The sequence below is a fragment of the Crocodylus porosus genome, unplaced genomic scaffold, assembly GCF_001723895.1.
Source record: "Crocodylus porosus isolate Cpor-Errol unplaced genomic scaffold, CroPor_comp1, whole genome shotgun sequence".
In the NCBI taxonomy this organism is placed as follows: domain Eukaryota; kingdom Metazoa; phylum Chordata; order Crocodylia; family Crocodylidae; genus Crocodylus; species Crocodylus porosus.
Window position 1 is genome coordinate 40045307 of NW_017728947.1, and position 2857 is coordinate 40048163.

At 42.4% G+C, this 2857-nt stretch overlaps 1 long non-coding RNA gene across 1 annotated transcript; it reads left to right on the forward strand.

Moving 5' to 3' along the window:
- Positions 1-633: 633 nt before the first annotated feature.
- On the forward strand, positions 634-1289 carry LOC109321172. The gene is made up of 2 exons (XR_002103991.1): positions 634-677; positions 978-1289. It is a non-coding gene; the product is annotated as an uncharacterized LOC109321172 (long non-coding RNA).
- The last annotated feature ends 1568 nt before the right edge of the window (positions 1290-2857 follow it).

Sequence of the window (2857 nt, forward strand, 5' to 3'; positions counted from 1 at the left end):
GAGTTTTCCCTTCACTTTTGCTGCAGAAAAAATATAGCATCTCTTCGTGGCTTAGACACAAAAGGTTTTTGGGGGCTGTAAAGATGTTTTTGAGTTAATGCGTTTATTAGAATTGGTCCACTGAAATGTAGAAAAATACAATCAGGTGGGAGTAGAGCTTTCGCCTGTTTTTCCTAAGTCACAGAGAAAAGGCAAATTAAAAGAAATAATAATATTAGCCAGAAATTCCACTCTGCAGAAATACAGAAATCTGCAAGAAATTAACAAGGTAGCAAAAGGCTGAAACTGAATGTGCAAATCATAATAAACATGTGATGATTGCAGTTGCAGAGCTGTTATTTTTCTGAGGAATTTTTAAAAAATAGCCTTTTCCCCTAAAGTGATATGGGATGCCTGTTATGGCTGTGAGTTGGAATAGGGGAAGCTAGCATAATGTGTTGTGTTATTGTACCAAATGTTGGCTGCTGTTGGTAAATTGTGGCAGGAAAAAAGTATATGAAATAGATTGTAGCTTGGGTAGCACAAAGTTGTCTGTGTGTAAGAAAAGGGTTAACGGTGGAGTTGGACTTATGCAGTCTGGGAGTTGTAGGCAGGAAGAATGCTGGGAGCTGTCGTAAAAGTCTGTTTTGCTGCTTCCTGTAATGGCTGATTGTAGAGAGATGGTGGGGGTCTTTCTGGTCGATACAAGCCTCATTTCCCCCATCTAAATGCCGTAAACAACCCAGAAGTGGGATCTTTTAAGTTAGACACGTGCTAGGAAAGGATGCTACTGATCAACTTGCAAAGGGAACTCTGAACAAGGGAGAAGAGCTTGCTGGATCTCCCTCCCTCCTTCTTTGTCTCTCATGTGTTGCTGTAAATGTCATGATCCAGCATGTTGCAGCCTTACTAACAAAATTCCTCCTATTAGTCCATGGTGCTATGCTTAATCTCTGCTGATCAAAGATTACACTTGCTGCTTTTCTTTTCTCTTGCAGAAAGAACCTGTGTCGCTGCAACAGGCCTGGTACGGTATTCCTAGCTTGTTTCAGCTATACGAAGGTCAGTGAGGCTTTTGCTGTGGTTTTTATCAGATGTGCTTGGAGGAGTTGATTGTGTGGAACTAGCCTGCTTTCTGTGTCAGTGGAAATGTGTGCTTTTCTTCTGCATGTTTTGCTACTGTCACTTCCTGCTCTCTTTCTGTCTCTGCAATGTCTGCCACTGTGCTGAAGAAGGGGGAGCAAAAACACCGTTGCTGTTTCAGACCTTTCTCTGTAACTGTTTGCCTGCTAATAAACAACTTGGTGGCAGTAGTAGATATTTTTATACCTGCGTGCCCTGTGGCTTTGCCAACAGACACTGTTTAAGTAGCACAAGAGTGGGCCCTGTTGGTAATACAAGACTGAAGATTATACTAAAACCAAGATCTATAATAGTAAGGTGTTGTTGGAAGAAGAATGTGGGATTTTTGCTGCCCCTAGAGAATTCAGGGGAGTGGAGAATGTGACGTCTGGTCAGAAATGGCACTGGCTACCTTGGACAGCAGGGAACGAGGTGCTTGGTCTGAGCAATGGCTCTCAGGACTCTAAAGAAATAGGGAATGTATGCAGCAGCAGCAGCAGCAGCAGCTTCGTGAGGTTGCTGAAAATTCAGTAGGCATAATCCTGATTAGTTAGTGCCTGTTTCAAAGCATGTACGCTGTTCATTCCTGACCATCACTGTATTGCATCACTTTGTGTCCCTCGTGGGCATCCCAGCGCATTTGTGCCTTCATGCTGCACATAGCTGTACAGATCTTTAATTCTATTTGCCCATGTGATTTTTCTCTTGCTGCTTATGTGTGCTTCAATCTGCACATCATTCCACTTTGTGGTAGGCTGTAAGTCAAACTGAAATGACAAGTCCCGCCCCCCGGCCCCCACCTCCCTGAAAATCAACTAGATCTGATGCTGAATCTGATACAAGCAAGTGACAGGAAGCTCACTATATTTTTTATGTACTTTTTGGCATGGAGAAGAAAAGTAAGGCTATCTGTGGTGGCAAAAGCATGTGGTGAGGGAAGTCTACCTTGGAGAACGTGAACCTGTTACAGCAGCTTTGCAGTTCTGATGCTGACAGTGAGGCATTTTTCCTGTGAGGAAGAAACAATGTTATGTTACCTATTCATTTAATTTATGTTAGCAATAGGCTCAAACTGCAAATGTCAAATCTCTACCCTGCCTCCTGCTAACTTCAGGTTAGCACAGCTAACTGCCTCTCTAAAGTTCAACCTGTCGTTCAGGAGGGGCATTGCTTTATAGACTATATGCAGGAAACTTCAGGTTTGATTTTTCTCCATTTTACCTTGCTGATCCTGCAGGATAATGGGTAACCTGATCTCTGACTGACTGCAGTTAGAGGTGAGACTACTCAGCATCTCCCAGAATCAGAACAGGAATGACTCATTTCAGGTAGTTTCCTTCATATTTGTAGGGATTGGTCTCTCGAATTACCAGCAGGAAAACATGATCTATGTGGATAGTTAAGTTTAATATGTTTAGTTACCCAGGGAAAATTGGAGGGCGGGAGGTCTTAGGAATCAACTGAGAAGGGAAACATTCCATAAACTGTTTGATTTGTATTGCACATGTAATTTTGAGCTGGGAGAAATATGTGAACTCTGCAAAATTTTTTACATTTGTATCAGAATTTGTAACGTAGATAACCAACAACCTTCAGCTGTGGTAAGAGGCCAAAATCTGAGAGGCGTGAGTCCAATATGCAGTGGAAAGTTAGCAAGGAAATGATGGGGTTGGGGCATGGTTTAAGAAGGGGAGGAGGTGCTTTCCTAAAAGAGAAAAAATATCAACGTATCTGGAAAACAAATTGCTGAATGCAC